This window comes from Cupressus sempervirens, chromosome 5 (assembly GCF_028749045.1).
Source record: "Cupressus sempervirens isolate cs-2001-9-10 chromosome 5, ASM2874904v1, whole genome shotgun sequence".
In the NCBI taxonomy this organism is placed as follows: domain Eukaryota; kingdom Viridiplantae; phylum Streptophyta; class Pinopsida; order Cupressales; family Cupressaceae; genus Cupressus; species Cupressus sempervirens.
The window spans coordinates 219959288-219980040 of NC_143122.1; the positions used below are offsets into that span (position 1 = coordinate 219959288).

Here is a 20753-nt window from a genome sequence, read left to right on the forward strand (position 1 = left end):
TTACATCTACCAAATGCAACTTAATAAAATGAAGTACATACATTGGTCTATTTTCTATCATAACACTCTTGTAATTGTCAAGCCTTTAATTATGAGAACATATTCTCTATAAAAATCAAGTGTCAATAGAACATATTGTATTCACAAGTTATTTGGCATGTCACCAAATGTGATATGATTGAAGAGAATTTTTGATACTTTTTTTTAATTAGGTTTTTAAACTTGTGGTGTTCTTTTTGCATACTATAAGAAACATTGTTTCCAACTCTAATATGTTTTGCCAAATTAAATGTTTCATATTTTTGTTCATTTTCAATTATTTTGTTTCATTGTTCATCATTAATTTGGGATTATGCCATAAGATAAAACTAATGATCTTATGAATCTTATTTATTTCAACATATTAAAATCTCACTATTAAATTTTTGATCTATTCCAAAATTCATAATAGTTATCTTAAATGTTTCTTAATTAATTGAATACTAATATTTTTTTTAATAAGTTAAAAACCAGGAAAAATAATAAGAATATAAATAGTAATATCTATCTTATGTGAACAAACATAGGATTTGAAAGTCTAATTTAATTTTTGAAGTGTCCAATTTTTATAAAGACCTCTCATATCATAAAGAAAGGAAAAACAGGTAATAGAGGGGGAAATGGGGAAAGTTGTGGATGATCTGAAAGTAAAAGGGGATGCCCCATTCGGTGTGTATCCGGCGGAAGCGAAGGCGAGCAGATGTATGTATCTGTCTAACATAAACCAGACACTGATGGATCCCTTGGGAACTCTCTCCTTTTTCTCGTTCTTCGTCATGATGATAAATCTGGCGTCCTTAGCGAGGGGAAAGGGCCTCCGCATCCCTCCCTTCTTCGAATCGCACGCTTCTCAAAGAGAGGGATTTCCGCCCCTCCTCCCACCATTACCTACCAACACAACGAGTTCTCCAAGATTTCCGAACTCCCGTCTACTGCAATCATCAAGACCAATTTCAGAAAGGGAAAAAAGGATGTCTGGTCACTCTGAAACATTACACATTAATGGAAAATTTAAGCTTAGGAAAATAAGTTAATCTGTCAACCTTTGACTATTTTTAGTGTGATGATATTTAAGCCGTCCCATGATGCCCCTTGGCAGTGATCGTGCCAATAGAAGAAGAGAAAGTGGTGAAGGTGTTTTCCATATCTGGAGAAGAGATAGAGCTAATCAAGAAGAAATGGTTGGAGGATGGGATGAAATTCAACACTTTCGAAGTGGTGACGACGCTGGTATGAAAGGCCCGAGGGGCGACGCTGGAGGAGTGGAAGGAGGAGATGGTGACTGTGTTGTTTTGAGTGGAAATGAGGGGGAAGATGGAGCCGCCACTAGCGAAGGAGTATGCAGACAATGTGGTGATACCGGGGCACGTGTGAAGGAGGTACGGGAGAAGGGGAAAGGGGTGGTGTTGTGTGTTAAAGTTTGAAGGCCAAGAATCATGTTTGTCTTTCTCTTCAATTATATGTCTCTTGGTTTTGGAGACTCGTCATCATATTATATAATTGCAGTCTTTGTATACGCTGCTCCGACATCATTTATAATCAAGTTTTCTAATCAATATAATACTCTGCTCAATGTGGACGAAGCCACTAGTTGTCATGAACCACGATAAATCTGGCATACTATTAATTTGTGTGATCTCTTGTCTAGTTTGTTTATTCATCTGATGTTTTCATTTTTGCATTTGAATACTCTTCAATTTTTATCATAGCGTAGGTTGTGCTATTTCGAAATTGGTGTTGAGTTTTTGAAACAATGGAGGATGCGAAAGTAGAGAGATTCACAGTGTAGAATTTCAGCCATTGGAAGGTGCAAAATGGAGTGATTATTATTAATCAAGCAAGATCTTTCTCTTGCAGTGGCAGGAAAGGCAAAGAAACCAATGACTATGAAAGATGAAGATTGGAAAACTTTAGAAAAGATGGAAAAGGCGTCACTTATTTTTGTGGTAGAAAATAATGCTCTCTTTAATGTAATACATGAGAAGACCACAAAGGAGGTATGTAATAAGCTAGTAGGCATGTATGCAATGACATCAGCTACAAACAAAGCCTTCACCATGAAGAAGTTATATAAACACAAGAAGAAGGAAGGATGCGCTATTTTCAATCACCTCAACAAGTTCAACACTCTTATACGCCAAGAAAATTTGTTGGGCATGACATAACATGATGAGAATAAAGTTGTTCTTTTATTATGTTCGCTACCTAGCTTCTTTGATGGAGCTGTAACGACGATTAACACTTCAGTTTCAGCCAAAAGTAAATTGGTTTTTGATGATGTAGCTTCCACTCTTTTGAGAGAAGATATGAGAAGAATAAATCAAGAGACTTCTTTCGGTGATGCTCTGACCATGGTTAATACTAAGACTAGAGAAAGAAGCCATCATAGGTAACAATCACAATCAAAGGAGATCTAAATCAGCTAATAGATCATGGTCAATGGGTAGAAATTGAGAGTTTTGGTTTTGTGGTAAGGTAAGCCACTCAAAGGGATATTGTCGGTCTTACAAGAAGGCACACAAAAAGGTAAGAAATAGTGAAGCTAATACAACCTATGAAAATGATGAAAGTATTTTAATTCTTTCAACAACTAAAATTCTTGGGTTTTTAATTTTGGTTACCTCAAATGGATATAAAGATATCTAAAAGGCAATTCATATTATTTGTTATATTTTTTAGGTAATAATGTTCGACTGCAAGGCTTCACTGATTCTAATCTTGGCAGAGATTTGGATAAATGAAGGTCTACAACTAGTTATACCTTCATGTTTGTTGCAACTTCTATTAATAGGTTGGTTTCATGTTTGCAGTATTGCATTACTCTTTCTTCAGCTGAGGATGAATGTTTGGCTCTTTCCAAAGGTGCGAGGGAAATGATTTGACTTCAATGATTGGTTGGTGAAATGAGTTTTAGAAAAGTAATTATACTTTGATTTGTAATAGTCACAATGCCATTTTTATGGCTCATAATCATTCATTGCAATGTCACTCTAATCACGTTAAGGTTCATGCTCACTTTTTATGTCACATAGTTGAAGAAGAAAAATTGAATGTTGTAAAGATTGACACAAAGTTCAATTAGATAGATATCTTAACGAAGTTTTTAGCAAAGAGAAATTCAAATGTGCCATGACTTTGCATGGACTTGTGAAGAAAAGGTGAAGTAGATATTAAATAGGGTATTAGGTGATCAATCACAACATTTGTTGACCTTCAGGTGGGATATTGTTATAATGTGAACTCCAACAATCACGTTTGTCTTTCTCTACAATTATGTGTCTCTTGGGTTCTTAGACTCTTCATCATACTATGTAATTGGAGTCTTTATATAAGCTTCTTTTGCATCATTTGTAATCAACATTTATAAACAATATAATACTCTTCTCAATGTGGACATTGCCACAACATGTGGTGAACCATGATAAATCTAGTGTACTGTTAATTTGTGTTTTCTCTTGTCAAGTTTGTTTATTCATTTATTGTTTTCATTTTACATTTAAATACATAAGATGTAGGATGGCCTCCATAGGATCAAAGACAATTATACGCACTCTCCGTTGGATTGGCTTGAGCTTCACAAGGGTATCGTTGCTCCCTCTATGTTGGCTTGGTAGAAGCTGTGGACGAAGTTGGTAGAGTTCCCCTAGGGGAAGCCCCTCCACCTTGTCCCCCTTGTTTACTCTCTCTCCCATGACCTCTTCCTACTCCTTCCCACCACCATGGACACACCCTTAGCATTTCTATTGCTCTCCTTCCTTATCAAATATCCAACTTTGACCTCTTTTTATCACTTATTTTCCTCACATATAGAATATGTGATCTAATCCTTCCCTCTCTCTCTAAACTATTTTATACTTCTCCTTTCTACTTGTTGTATTCTATTGTATTTTACTAAGTCTAAGTGGTTGGTCTTTAATACTATTGTTGTTTCTATACCACTTTTGACTCTATAAGACATCATTTAGGACTTCAATGTCTCTCTCGCATTTTTTTTTCCTCTTTTTTTTGGAAAAGAGGAATAAAATTAAAAATAACAACATTTATAGAAGGTTGTATAAAACAACAGTCTTATAATAAAAATATTGCTACCATAGATACTAATCACTAGTCAATTTTAGGAAGATTACATTCCATCTTTCAATCTTCATTACATTATAGCAAATGTGTAGCAAATTATATCCAATTTTATAAGACTTTTTCTTGCTCCAACGATACTATAAGAAATGATTAGGAGCTTTAAAGGTCCTCATCAAATGTAACCCAATTTTATGTCATTGTTATTTTGTTCTTAATTTAAGACTGATTTGAGAAGCAATTAGCTATCTCACCTTGTTCACTGTGTGTCAAACCTTTAGAAAATTAATAATCAAAGATATTTGTATTAAAAGGTTACAACATTTGGTTTCAATTTCTATCTCTAGAGGAGTAAATAAATGAGAAAAGAAAGTTGAGCATCTGAACTTCCAAATGTATTTTATAATAGTAAACTGTAAAGAAACTAAAATAAGGTTGTGAGAACTTGAAGATCCAAGAAAAGACACTTTCTAAGACCATGGAAAATGAGAAAGGGTAGGTAGGGATTCAAATAACTCATTCTATAATAGTTTAATATGGAGACAATACTAGGAGAAAAGCTTAAAGGATTCAAGATTACCACATAAAGGACAAGGAGGGAGTGGGTTAAAGAAATTGAGTAGAGCCCCAATTGGAATTTTCACATGAAGGAGCTTCCAAGTAGTAAGTTGGAATTGTGAATAAGCTTTAGATTTCCATGTTTTAAGGCAGAGTTTGTTCCATCAGGAAAAAATAAATTTGCATCTCCAAATAGAGTTAATTTTATTGGAACTAGGCATGTTACAAACAAGTTACTTCTATAGATATCTAAGAGGAAAGGAAATAAATTTGGAACCATTTTTGCATCTCCAATCCTTGTGGAAGAAAGAGTGGGAAAATGAAGAAATAAGAATAAATAAATTGGGAGGCACAATCTTTTGAACTACCAATACTGGAGCCTTGTATCTATAACTAAGATTAAAGAATATTTTCAAATAGTGTGAAGATTCCTATGAGAAGAAATCAAGGTCCCAAAGGTATTTGAAGGTTTGAATGCATTTCTTAAATAAGCACTTAGCTTGAAATCTTTGAATCATAACTAGTTGACCATTATTTTCTCGAATTAAATGATTCCACCAAATTGATTATGATTCCCAGATGAGACCATGGCTAAATGATTCGTTAAATGGAGTCAACCTCTAGGAAGCCACTTGTCACTCCCTCCATATGTGGTTGTGTGGGGTTGATCCAATAGTCTAAAATGTGCAGCTAGAAGGATATTGTCACTCCAATGAACCAAATGCCAACGTTTACCTGCTAAAGTTATTTGAGTGCAATACTGAACCAAAAGCTTCTAAGGTGTAATTCCTTCTAAGGCTCCTCCAATCCATTTTTTGAAAAGGAAAAACCCTTAGATGTGAGGGTCAATGATGCCTAGTCCTTCCTTGTCCTTTGGAAGTATACAATGAGACCATGAAGTTTTTGTCATACCTTCTCTATTACCCCACCTAGACTAAATAAAGGCTTGGATAAGTTGTGTAAGATGATAGTAACAAGTTTTAGAAGGAGGCCAACAAGAATAGATAGAAACATTAGTAACCAAGATTATTTTATTGTCCACCTATATATTTTAGCCATAGACATGAAACAATTTGTCCAAGATGTAAATTTGGACTTAAATTTTTTTAGAAACCACTTCCACATATCTTTTAATGTAATACCTAAAGAAAAATAAATCTTGAGCTATCTAGTTACGATTCCATGTCACTCTTTTGGGATAAAATGTAGATGAGGGATAGAATGAGTCATCTTAAATTTAGTTTTACACATGATGAGTTGAGTGCCTAAATTTGAGAAAAAGAAATTGAGAATGTGCAAAAGGTTGATAACATCAGTAGTTGTATTTTGAATAAACATCATGCTGTCATCCATAAAATTGGAGTTAATGGAAATAGTATTTAATGGTAGAGAAATTCTATGAATAATGCTGTTTGATTTGACATGATTTAAGAGACATTAAAGGGCATCATTTATGAGAACATAAATGAATAATGCTAAAGGGAAACCTTTACTAATGGAATTTTTGAGAGGAAATTATGGAGAGAGAGAGAACCATTGATTTCCAATCTTGTGTTGGAATCCATATGCAACATTCAAATATAAGCACAAAAATTGGGTCAAAATATGAAGCAATGAATTTTTTTAAGAATGAAAGACCACCTTATACAATCGTAATTCTTATCAATGTCAAGTATAAGAATCAAACTTCTTGTACCATTTTTTGTGTCCATTGTAATGCTTCCCATGATAGCACACAATTATCCAGAATATAGTTTTACCCTAAAAATCTAGTTTGTTCTGGTCCAATAATCTCTTCTAAAATAGTATTAATCTGTTTGGCTAGATATTTTTCTATAATTATGTAAGATGTGTTAAGGAGACTTATGGGATGTCATCCATTCACATTATCTTCATTCTTTCCTTTGGCAATAAGATTAATTTGGCCTTGATTAATAGTATCTCCAAGAGACCCTATTTTGGCGCCCTTATGATAGATGCTATAAATATATTCTCTTATATGGGGCCAATGCTATTTATTCATGGAATCTTTTCCAAAGCCAAATCATGAATGTGGCCTCCTCAATCTCATCTAAGGGAAAATAGTGATCAAGAAAGGTGTTGTAATCATGTTGAATTTTGCATGGGATATAGCTAGAAGGATTGTCTTCTAGTATAAAGAATAACAGATCATTAGAAGAATAATTAGTAAAGATCTCTCTATATTAATCATAAAACTTTCTCATTAACATGTCTTGATTGGTCTGCAAAGATACATCAATAGTTTTAATGACCAAAATTTGTTCCTCTTTGTGCTTATGTTGTAAGAAATGAAAGAAGAATTTGGTACTTGTATCCCATTCTTTCATCAATCAAAAGTGTTCCCACAATTTAACTTCTTTGTCCTTATAGAAACCATTTTATGCAACTTATTCTTTGTGTGAAGAATAATCTATTCAAGAAATATGTTTAATGGATTGTTTTATAGTGTTTCCCTTTCTTGAATAATTTTCCCTTAAAGATATTTTTTTTATCTATGTACATTTGGCTGCAAAACTTCTCCCATAGTCACAAAGGAAGAGTGTGTAGAGTGATATGCTCCTTGTGGGATATAGTCCAAGCATGATTGATGGATATAGTGGTAAAAATGGAAAAAATGATATGGGAGTGTGGCTGCTAAATCAAGTTCAGTAAGGTGACTCAAATGGTAATACATAGCCAAGAAATTAGGATAGATAGAAAACCCCAACCAACACATCTTATTCCTAGTTTCTATACCATTTTTTTTGTACCTTGACTGTAGCAATGTGTTTAAATAATCTTGTAAATTAATGTGGCACCTAGATGCAATGGATGTGTCAAAGGACACATGGATTATTTTGAAAATGGAAGTTCATGTTGTAGGAAACTAAAATTGGAACAATTGTTATGTTCTCACCGATGTCAAATCTTATTGGTAAGACATTTCCTAATCGTGTAGAGTGCCATATTATATGATTGATGAAGAGGAGTTGAAAAGAGAGATATCTAAGTGAACTAGTAAAGTTGTTGAGTAGAGAGGATTAAGTATAATGGAATTACAATTGACACTTGATTAATTAGTATTTGAAAAACTAATGTGTTTGTTTGATCATTGTATGAAGTATGGAAGAAATGATTGAAGCTAAGAAAAATGGTATTAGTCAAGTGATGGTAATGGTCGAGTAAGATGAAGATAAATGTAAGTAACCACATAGTGTAGTATAAGTCGACCAAGCAAGTATAAGCCAAGTGACATAGATCAGTAGAGACTAAGCTACCTAGTGATGACCAAGTTGAAGAACATAGTGATGAATGATTGTCAACAAATTAATAGTTTGAGAAAGAATCAATATTTGAGGTTGACATAGGGTAAGTGCACAAAGTTGTGGTACCAAAAGGGGGGTATAAGACACCATGTAGTTTATTCCATTTTTTGGATAATTTTTTAATGTGTGTGTGTGTGTGTGTGTGTGTGTCTATATATATATATATATATATATATATATATATATATATATATATATATATATATATATATATATATATATATATATATATATATATATTCTTGAATTTTGTAAGTAAGCACATCCTAAAAACATGAAATATATGTTTTCTCCACCTAAAAATCATTGAGAAATAATAAAAAATAAAAATAAAAATATATTAATAGTGTGTAGAATGAATTCTAGTTTCTAAAAAACTAACTTGTTGCAAAATCCAATGAAAGTGCCAAAATATAACCCCTCAAATACTAGACATTGGTTTTTGTGAAAAAATGGATATACATTCAAAATAAAATTTAGTTGAAAGGCTTAAAATAGTCTATAATCAAAATGAATTATATGGTTACACAGCTAACATAGAGATTTACAATTTCATGTAACCTAATTTTATCGATATTCAACCACAAATAAACTTGATAGATAGCACACAAGAAATGTTGTCCATTGTTTGATATGCTTTCTAGAAAACTCATCATAGACCTATTTGAAGCAACAAAGCCTTTGGGTTAGATCTCTAAGGAAAATTCAAGCCTTTGGCTTGGTGAATAATTAAAACATGCACTGCACAATAGTGCCAGTGGACCATAGAAAGAGTGCACTATGCAAATATAGTGGTTTACAAATAGCATGAGTGTGCTATTAAAATATAGTAGTTTAAATAGAACACACACACTATAGTGTGCATTCCCACAAAAATAAATAAAGACTAGAAAACACTACCAAATAGGGCACACTCATGTTAGTTTAAGAACTAGGATCATATATATAAAATATAAGCTTTATGTATAAAAAATTTATGAAATTTAGGGCACAAGCATGCCAATTTGAGCTCTCTCTCTCTCTCTCTCTCTCAGACATATAATACGATCAAATGGATCAAAAGGAATCATAAGATATATAGTGACCCCTTTTGACTTATTAAGAGTATTATGTATGTGCAAAGGGGTTCTTGAACCAATTAAAGAAATATTATTCAATTAAATGGGTCAAAAGGGATCATAGGTCAAAAAAGGATCATACGGTAACCTATGAACACTTTTGACCAATTTGACCCATTTTAACATTAGGGTAAAAGCACAAACCTATGTCACCTTTTATAAAGGAGAAGTGATATCAGAATTTAAAGTCTTCAACTTTAACAAAATAAAAGTGGCATGTGTACTTAGAATTTGAAGATGATGTAAACTAATGAAATGTGTAAAATTGGATGAAGTTTATGTCTATAAATTTTTTTAAAAAAATTGAGGGAAAATTTTATTTATTTTTGAATTTTTAAAGTGTATTTTTGAATTTTTTTAAAAATACTAAAAATATAGAGTTTTTTTCCTGTCAAACAAATATATGAAAATATTCATATTTAGGTTTGATTTTGGAATATGTTAGAGTTAGCATTTATACCCAGTGCACTGAAAAAGAAAAATTGAAATTTGGCTAATATTTTTGAAGTTATAACTGGTCAAATTCAAAGTTATCAAAAATTGACAATTTTTTTTTCCCGTCAAACTTTTTCCATCAAATCTACATATTTTTTAAAACAAATTACATATTCTTGAAGAAGACTCTCTCCTCTAGTGTAACATTAAAAAATAATAAGTTTTAAACATGATTTACTATTTTTTTCTTATTTTTGAATAGACATCTTCCTGAATCTTAAGATACCTACTTGTAATATTTTCAAATTATAACATATTATTCATAATCAAAATTTTAAAAAATTTATATGATCATAATCATGACTCTGAGAACTACAAAAGTATATTTTTAGTTTTAGAAAAAACTTCAATTTAGTAGGTCAAATTGGCCTTCAAAGTGAGATGTTTATAGAAGTTTTGATTTTTGCTTGTTTGGTTGCCACATAGGATGCCACACAGACAGTTTCGGCCAGAACTGTTATGGCCAAAATAGTTCTGGCTGAAACCCGTGTCGGTAGATTAAACTGCCAGTAGTTAATGTCACTATTTGATATAAAATAAAATTGTTTTTTCTTTTTAAAAAAATTAAATATACAGAACAACAAAAATTGGAAGAGGACTTTCAAAAGACAATTTAATTTTGAAGCAATTTTCAAAAACTATTCTACGGATTTAATCAATATTGCAAAGGATCAAATATTTTGAAGGTGCTTTTTTCTCGTCTACTTGTTTTTATTTTTATGTATTCTATATTGAACCATTAGCTGATATTTAGTGAAATCTAAATTTATTCAATTTTGTTTCTATAGATTGAAATATTCAATGGGTAGTAAAAAGAAAAGATCAAGGAAATATGATAGAAAAAGAGATGACAAAATGAAAGGCCATACAAAACATAATCAAAACCAACCTACTGAAATTCCTAAACAGGATGAGATTCATGAAGAAAATGAAAGTAATCAAGAGGAACAAATTGGCAGTTCTATTGATAGAGACAAATTAGAAAGCATAAAAAATTTGATGGATTTGGATGAAGAACTACTTTTTAACAAAATTCCATCTAAAGATATGATAAATGATAACACTATCAGAAAGCATTGTCAGAACATGTGGGATGAATATTTCAAGGATAAAAGCATATTTGGATAGGCACAATTATTTGTCAAGTTATTCAGGAGAAAAGATATGAGACCTGTTTTGGAGTTGTTGGGTGTTGATAATAGGAAAAACCATGCGCATAAAATTAATAAAACAATAGTTAAAAACTTGCAAAATGACTATAAAAAAATTGACAACGCAACTCGAGGAGGTGATTTGAGTAATGCACGCAGAGCATTGATGACTACTATATCTAGTAGAAAATTGACACATAGAAAATAGGTACATGCAATTTTTGATGTACTACATATATCTAGAAGAACTATCTAGAGATACATCAAGAGGAGAAATATGCTAGATGATAACATTGAGAATAACTGGGTGAATATTTGTAGAGTTCCTCGAAAAGATAGGATTTTTGAAGATGTAAAAAGACAAGTTATTGAATTTTGGACCATACATTCTCATGTTTCTTCCAATAGGCATGATACTATAAAAATTAAAGATCAAGAAACATGGGCCAAAATTGAACATCCAAAACATTTCATAGATATAACTCAAAGTGAATTATTTCAAGCATTCAAACAAGAATTGTCAAATGTCAAAATATGTCAGAGAATGTTTGAGAGTTTACATCCTTCCTTTGTATGTATAAATAAGATGCGTGAAACTTGTTGTAGAAATCATATTGGATTTGGTCTACATTTGCAATCATTTAAAAAAGTTATGGCAGTACTTGATCCTAATTTGGTCATCGCTAGCAGTACAACACAATTTACGAGGTCCATATTATGTGATAAATTAGAAGATTCAGATGAATTCAAAGTGCAATGCATCAAAAATTAGTATGAAGATTGTGGAGATTTACACAATTTTTTTGAAATTATGCAAGTTGAGAATATTAATGAATCCACACCAGTTTCATGGATGAGATATGAATATGATACATACCAAAATAATAGAGGGGATGAATCCAGAAAAATTGTATTGAAGGAGAGTGGATTGCATTATGATGAGTTCATGACCAAGTTCCATCCATTGATATATCCACATATCCAACATTGTCATGATGCACGATGGCAAGCTAAACAGTTTTGTGATTCCAAAAATTGTTTTCCACCTAGTTGTATACTTTTAGTTATAGATTTTTCTGAGAATTATACATTTGCACCTCATACAGAGCTCCAAGGCCAATATTATCATTCTAAACAAGTTGCAATATTTGTGCAAGTGACCTATAGGCATGCACAATTTGAGGTGTATCAGCTAGAAAGATTGGATGAAAATGAACAAATCATCATCAAAAAGGTTCATTTCTATATTAGAGATGATAGAGTTCATGATAAGAGTTATGTGGCTCATTATTTTGCAATGTTCTTTGAAGATCTCAAAAATTGTGGAATAAATGTTTCAGAGCACTTGATTTGGTCTGATGGATGTGTAGGTTAGTATACACGAAATAGTTACACATTTATTTAACTTTATTTTAACTTATATTTATTTGGACATGTCTATTTTTATTTGATATATGTACATAGATAATTGTAGATACTTATCATGTTTCATGTTCACAGGAAAATTCAAATTTGCAAAAGCATTTAATTGGTTAGCAATGCAACATGCTAGAACCAATGTCAGGTTTTTATGGAATTTTTTTGAAAGTGGACATGAAAAAGGGGAGCATGATGGAGTAGGAGCATGTATAAAACATGCACTTCAATAACATGAACTTGCACGTAAATATATGCAATTTTTAAATGTGCATGTTTAATACTCTAGTAGCATATATTTTAAATTTTATATATACATGCATATTGTATGTACATACAGGGAATAGGATAGAGAGCACAAATCAAATTTTTGAATGGTGCAAAGTTCATTTTGCTACTCGAGATACTGAATACACTAAGCGTTACTTTTGGGAGGTGAAAGGTGAACCAAGTTATATTTATTTTTAATGTATTTTTCAAATCAAGTTGAGTTTTTAATTAATTATTTATTTTGAAATATGACAAATTTTTTTGTATTTGCATCAGATATAGATGGATCTAATCCTTATAATTGTCAAATGATTCTTGGTATTAGAAGTTTACATCAAGTGATGACTATAGGAAACCATAAACCTCCAGTAATTAAATTAAGAGAGAAAACATGTTTTTGTGATGAATGCATTAAGGACAATCTAGTGAGTGCATGTGAAAATATTGGGAATGGATATGTTTCACATTGGGATTTGAAGGAGATAGTTAGAAAGCCTCCTTTTGAAGATGCTGACTTTGACATTGACATTCATGATCCTGTATATTCAGCTGATTATGAGCGCATTTCTAGTTTAGTTATGGCAGGTTTGTGTGCATATATACATATATATAAATTAATATACATGTATATTTGTATATACATGCAGGAGATATTTTTGTAGTTCAAGCCTTACCAGATAATGCGAAAAATGTGGTCTATTATCTTTTAAGATGCATAAAAGCAAAACACAAGTTGCTAGAAGGAACTATAGATGCTTATCAACAGTCATATCCAATTGGATTAGTTTTTATTGAAGGAACATATTATCAACAAACAAGAGTAATTGATAGTGGTATTGAATTTATTGAATACAAGCTTAGAGAAAAGGTTTTACACTACAGTAACCATGTTATAGCAACCAAATTACAATTTGAATCAATACAAAGAAAAGGACGTCATGGAAATCAAAAGTGGAAATTGCCTATTGAAGAACATGAAAAACTTCTAGTCATAATAAAAAGTAGAGAGGATCCTAACAATACATTGTTTGTGGAGCTCTAGTTTACCTATGTACTTATTGTGGAGCTCTAGTTAAGCTATGCCTATATAGCTCTTATACTTTCATATTTAATATTGACAAGATATTTGTTTTATAAATTTTTGCACATTGGATCATTTATCTTGGATATGCAAAATTAGACATGTATTGTTATTTTTATTTAAATTCAACATGAATATCTCATTTAAGACCACCTCATAGGACCTCCCCTTAAGACAATCTATTAGGACCTCCCCTTAAGACCACCTATTAGAACATCCCCTTAGTACCACCTTTTACCTGACCTCTCCTTAAGACAACCCTTTTAGTATTTGTATGTATTTATATGTACATTGTTTATGTTTTCTTACATATGATTGTTAATGTTGTTATGTATTTATGTACATATAATCTTTATATGTTCTTATATGATACATTCTTTATGTTTGTATATAATCATTATGTTCTTGCATGTATTAACTTTTACTAATTAAATATTGTAACATGCATTCTTTAGGTCATACTCTTTATATATGTTCTTACATGTATATGTTATATGAACTATGTTACATATTACATACATTATATTTTATTAATTAAATGTTGTTAATTATAGTTAATTAAGGCATTTCATTAAATATAGTTAATACATGAGACATTAAATATAGTTAATTATATAGTTAATTAAGACATGTCATTAAATATAGTTAATTATACTTAGATTAAATATATAGAATTTAATCATACTTATATTAAGACATGTCATTAAGTATAGTTAATTAAACTTAAATTAAGGTATTAAAAACAATAACATGTATGTATAAACATGAATATTGAAAACATATACATATGTATGTTAACTTTTATTAATTAAATGTTGTAGCTCATGCATTCTTTCTAGGTGATCATAGTCTTTATATATTCTTATGTACATGTATATGTTATATTCTTATGTACATGGACCATTAAAATTATATAGTTAATTACACTTAGATTAAGGCATTAAGATGAATAACATATAGAAACATGTGCATAACACATACATAAGTTACATAAAAGATTAAGACATCAAAAGATTAAAAAGATACACGTGTACATTAAAAGATCAATAACATACATGTACATATATCAAGAGAATATAATGTACCCATATCAAATGTATAAAAATAGATCATGTATCAAATGTCTAGAAATACTATATATAAAACATCAAAATCTCCATATAAACATGTATCTAGAAATAACATATAAAAATCATTTAGTGTCCACGATATAAACATGTATATTGAAATAACATATAAAACATCAAAGTGTCCATATAAACCATGTATCTAAAAATAACATATAAGACATCAAAGTGTCTGGATGTAAAATGTATGTATATGGAAATAACATATAAAACATCAAAGTGTCCATATAAATATGTATCTAGACATAACATGTGTGTAATTAAATAAAAGGCCACATATGATCTAATCAGCTACATCCCCCCTCCTGATCTTAGGCCTTGTCCCCAAAAGGGTCTATCAACTGCATCTGAACCTTGTGTCAAACGATAACTTGAACCATTTAATTATGTGTATAGAAAAATTATATCAAGATCTACATGTATATAAATTTTAACATACCTAGGACTCACGACGAGTAGGATCTATCGATGTCTGTAGATTAGCAAAACGTAACATACTATCACTCAAACCCTATAACACATACACAAACACACACATATACATAAATTTAACCATATAGACATATTATTTACTATAATAAAAATAAATCTAAACATATAGAGATATTTACCATAGCATTATGTAATGCTTTGCCGATCTGACTGATATCTAAATCATGTAATAAAAAAATAGTATCAGTGTCCAAGTCAATAGTGCAAACCTGATCTGAAAGCATGGCAGTAAATAGATCAGGTTGTCTAGCATTGAGATCTTGAGTGGGGGGGTGTTGTAGGGTCCTAAGTAGCTGGGGTTGGTGTTGTAGCTTGGGCTTGTATAGCAATAGGAGTAGTAGAAGGTGTAGGAATGTCCTCCTGCCTATGTGAATCCTCTGGGATTGTTGTATGTGGAAAAATATGACTAATTTGAGAGCTCATGTCACGAAGTAGAATCTTGAGGGTATAGATAATTCTTGATATGCATCTAAAGGATCAAATGCTAAATATGATGCCAAACAATGCAATGCATCCACCTCTAAGACTGCAGAAATTTCTATAGGAGAAGGTATATCTGTAACTCCATAATCATCATCAATAGGTGTGCTAGAAGATGCAACTGTGGGAGTGGTACCTTGAGACCGTAGCACATATCTACCACATCGATCAAAAGAAATCTTGTGTAACTATGTGGTGATGGTGGCGATGCTCAAAAAAATTTGTGTCCTAATTGTGTCATTAGGAACACTCTCACTTGCAGTAGCAATTTGTGGACCTCTTGGCATAACCAAAAGGTTTGGACCCACCATTGCCCATTTTTTAATGGGTGCAGGAGTGTCTGTGAGTCTAAATCTATCAAAAAGTCTCCCCTAACCCTGCCCAACATGCCTTGGATAATTTGTATAGTCAACATCGTAGTGAAAATGAAATTTTGCAAACAATTGCTTGCAAAAGTATAGAGGGAACTCATCCTTCTGTGGCAATCTATGATGAGTGGCCAACCAATGAGGATACATCAATGGTGCGACTAGTGTATCAGTACACTTTGTCATAGAGTAGCCTCTGACACTGTGATGATCTATATAAGATGAAAACATGGATTTCACCATGCCGGTGGAAACCTCAGTGTCAATCTATGTGTACTTCATAGTACTAGTGACACTATGAGATAAAGAAAAATAAAATGTCTCAATGCTCATATCATTAAAAGGGTTGTATGATTCAACTTTTTGAATCATACGAAATAACTCCTCTCGCATCGCTATAACCTTCTCCCTATTAGGGAGGGTGGTAGAAGAGGAAAGTGAGGTATCCAAAACCTGCATAGCATGAGATAATCTTGCAATTGTATCTCTAAATAACTACTCTGTATCATGAGTGGAGGAGGTTGACATGTGTGCTATACTAGACTCAACACTCTGACCCCCACCACAGACACTAGCATCCCCTAAGGATGTAGGGGCACGATCCCTAGAATTGGATGCCATAATGTATATATGAAAATAAATATGAGGATATGAATGTGAAGCTACAAGAGTGATAAATATCTAGAGATTTGCACATGCATATATATACAAATATAAACATACAAGTGTATTGAAATTAAAATAATTAAAATTAAAATTTAATTTGAAACACACATACATATAAATACACAACATTAAATGTATGGTGCTAAATTCAATCATGTAACATGTATGTATTTTTAAATAAATTATCTTACAAACCATATTGAATGTACATTGTAACGTGCTCATGCAAATGTGAAAAATAAATATTCATACATGTACATGTCTATATGCGATAAAAATAAAATAAAATTTCTTGATTAAATGATAAATAATTGTACACATGTATACATGCAATAAAAAAATATAATTCTTGACTAAATTCTAGATTTTGGTGTAAATGCTTTGATGATTATGGGGAGTGTAGATGAGAGTTAGGACATAGGGATAGAAAAATTTGTTACTAGATAAGTAAATGAGTTTAGTTAGCAAATATTTGTTTACAATTTAGAACTCATGACTTAATTTTTAGTTTGAATTAGAGTTAAGAATGTTAATAAAGTAAATGGGATATAGTTTTATTAAGGTTGATAGTAAGGTCAGTCTATCATGTGCTAGTAAACATATGAATACCTATTAGAACCTATAACAGACGTAATGACCTAGTAGGAGTCCCTAGTTCCCCTTAACATATATATGAATAAAAATAGAGGTAGAAATGTATTATAAGAGGTTGTTATATGTCATTTGGTAATGTAAGAATCATCATTTCCTAATAAGACCTATTATATCATAATAATACATATTAAGACTTATTAGAACCTATAAAAAATAGTATGACCTATTACGACTCCTATGTCTCCTTAAGACAAAAATGTATGGATAATGTACTGAAAAATGCAATATAAGTGATCTTAATGTTGCAAAGGAAGCATGGAAAAGATTGATAAGATAAATTTTCACAAAGAAGATTCATTCTAAGAGGAACAAGGAAAAGTAGTGAAATGTTAGAGAAGATAGATCTAATTAGGAGGATCAAGAGAACCAATAAATAGGAGATCTGACATCAAGCACCAAGGTGCTAATCGAAGAATTAGGTGATAGATCATTCTAACAAGTGATATAGAGTAAATATCTTGACAGATTAGTCTTAATAGGCTTACTTTTTTGTGAGTTTAAATAGTCTAGCAAGGTGAGACCTAATAGTCTTTTGTAAGATTTTAACAAGAAAAACCTTTCACAAGGTAGATCATAGCTTATGATCAAATCATTGTAGCCATAATAGGCCACACCTTACAATTGCAGTAGTGAAGATATGTGGGTGTCATCAGCACCCTAGTTTTACCTTCTTCTTGGAGGGTTTTTGGGTAACCAAATCTCATGTGTTATGTGTTGATTTATTTCATATTCTAGATGTGATGAATGGTTAGATATTTTAGTTTACATATTAAGTTATGAGATGGATAAAGGTGATATGTTTTAGAGGAAAAAGTTTTAAGTGCTAATTCACCCACCCCCACTCTCAAAACTTACTTTCCCATTATTATTTCAAACAATTGGTATCATAGATTTGTTCTCTAGAAAGCAAAGTTTGACAACTTTGGAGGTAAGATCTTAAATATGGAAGTCTACAAATTGGGAAATACTATTCAAAACTAAAAAATCGAAATACAACTTACCCTGCATCAACTCAAGGAGGCAAGAGATGAATTGAAAAAATTCATTAGAAAGAATAAATGAATTCGCCATTCAACAAAATGATACTCAATATCAAGAAGAAGACACTACTAGATTATTTGAGGATAGGAACTGAAAAGAGTTTGACCTATAGCTATTACAAATTGGATGAAAAATAACAATGCCCTAAATGAAAAAGTCAAGAATTTGAAGAGGGAACAAGAAACTTAGTTAATATTGTTGTGTGAGACAACTAAACTAAAAAATAAAGCTAAAGAAGATAGAGTCATGATTGAAGAAGAAAAAATACTACTAGCTAATAGACTTGAGAAGAAGTCATCAAATGTAAAAAGGTTATCAAACATTCAATTGGATCTAATGAATCAATTGATGATTACAACTCAAGAACTGAATAGGAAAGACATTGAGATTACAACTTTGGAAACACAAAATACCCTTCTGCAAAATGAATTTCAGACTAGGAAAGAGAAGCTTAACAAGCCTAGTGAAGCCATAAAGTATTTTGGAAAACTAATGGAAGCACCAAGGTCAAACAATGACACTACTGGTTTGGGCTATTCTACTGCTAAGAAAGGAGAATCATCTAGAAGTAGTGAAAAAAGGAATTATAAGGGAAAGGACATCAAGACCACTTGTCATCACTGTAGAAAATTGGGTCTCATAGAAATTGTCTATAGGAGCAACACTAGAAATCAAAATCCTAACTAGAAATTCAAGGGGCATTGCCATAAATGCAAAATGAAAGGACATAAAGCACATGAATGCAGGACCAAGACCATCAATACTCAGAGATTTGGAGGATACTATTATAACTATCAGAAGTATTAGCACATGGGATATGAATGCAGATCAAAATCTAAGTGGACATCAAACAAGAAAACCAAGGCACATCGTCGTGGGAATAAATATGATTGGGATTATAATACAAGGTATAATTTTCATTATTGTGGCGAGTATGGTCATGTTCCTAAAAATTGCATAAGGACACATTTAAGAGGTAATTACAACAAATGGTTGAGTGAGGTTGTATGCTTTAGTTGTCTTAAGACTGGTCATGTGAGAATAAATTGTCCAACTCAGTCACTTGTACCAAGCAGTGAAATCAGCAAAGGTAAAGTAAAGGTTGATGCTAAGAAAGTAAAGATACAGATGAAAAAGACATGGAAAAAGAAGAAAAGGTTAAATACTTCAAGCCAAGATGAGGTCACTTCATCCAATGGATCAGATGATCACATCTCCCCTAACTAGGCAATCAAAGGTATGTGTGGATCTTACACTTGAAAAAACAAAAATTTCATCAGTTCCAAGTATCTAAGGTATAAAAAGATAATATTAGCATGCATCAAGATGGAATGAAATTATTACAAGTATGAGACAATCTATCTCTATACTATTTTGTATGTTGTTGCCAAGAATTTGAGGTATTGTAATGACTGCTGAATAGAAGAAAAATGTTAGTGATAGTTGAGCTTGTTATTTTAGTCAAGCATATTGTAAACCTTTTATCGACCATGCTTACAATTGTATAAGCACTAAGAAATTAATGCAAGGTTTTTATGGCTATATAATCAATTTTCAAGTCATTTGCACTTCCAAGAGTTTGAAGAGCATGAATGCCATTTGCAAAAGGAGATTCAAACATTTTCCAACATGATTCTACTACAACTCAACAACATTCAATAGATTTGAAAGATATTTAACTTCTACTAATTACATTGTTTCATGTTTTGTAGACTCTAGTGAATCGAAATGGTAGCTAGTAATTCAAAAACAATTAGGAAAGAAGGGAATGAAGTTTTCAATGTTCAATGAATTAGTAATGATGTGACATAACCTCCATTCTGTTACATCCTTGAGATCTCTTATAAAGGAGATCCCTTTGGTGCATTATCTGTAATACCATTAAAGGTTTTAATGATCTAGGATGTGCGATGTTGTTATTCTTGAAAGGTAGGTGAGGTTGGTGATTTGGAAGTTAGAGAAACTTATTATAATTTATGTGAGAACGATGTGCTGAGGGAAGAAAAAAAGACTATAGAGTAGAAAGGGTTGATGTGTGCCCTAGATTTCCCATAAATGTTAAATACTAAATGGATAAGGATTGTGTTGAGAAGAATACATGACAATCAAATATGGTTGGAAGGTGGACCTATCAAAATCTCTAAGAAAATCATTTTCAGTGCATCAAGGTATCCTACCCTTGGAAAACTAAAGAGTATGAGGAGTGATATAAAGAAAATAATTGAGAACACTAGAGTCATGTGGAACAAATGAGGGATGTCTATTGACACATTTAGAGATCCTATTATAACATTTGTAGTAACACTCATTGTACACAAGTTATTTTAGTATAGCCAATTGAACAATGTATCTTCTATGGTGGTCAACCTAGGTTACAAGATTGTGCAACATGATCAT

General features: G+C 31.6%; 1 pseudogene; it reads left to right on the forward strand.

The window, feature by feature from the left end:
• Window positions 1-659: 659 nt before the first annotated feature.
• LOC149555223 (acyltransferase GLAUCE-like) overlaps window positions 660-20753 on the forward strand; it is a 60233-nt pseudogene continuing 40139 nt past the window's right edge.